Source organism: Haplochromis burtoni, unplaced genomic scaffold (genome assembly GCF_018398535.1).
Source record: "Haplochromis burtoni strain Fernald_Lab_line unplaced genomic scaffold, NCSU_Asbu1 Contig_1467, whole genome shotgun sequence".
Taxonomy (NCBI): Eukaryota; Metazoa; Chordata; class Actinopteri; order Cichliformes; family Cichlidae; genus Haplochromis; species Haplochromis burtoni.
The window spans coordinates 1,637-1,877 of NW_024583828.1; positions in this window are offsets into that span (position 1 = coordinate 1,637).

The window sequence follows — 241 nt, forward strand, 5'->3', positions numbered from 1 at the left end:
ATAAATAAAAATATAAAAAAGAATTACCCAGACTGCCCAAATGACATATTTGATCATTTAAATCGTGCGTTTATCAGTAACTTACAGGCTTGACTGAAAGGATTAATAGGGAATATTGCTAATATCACCGTCCTGACTGAAGGGTTATTTACTTCCGTTGTATGTATGTCACGCTCAAAGCCTCAGTGTGTAGCTGTCCATACCTCAACGTTACAAAAGCACAACTACTGTCCACACCCCA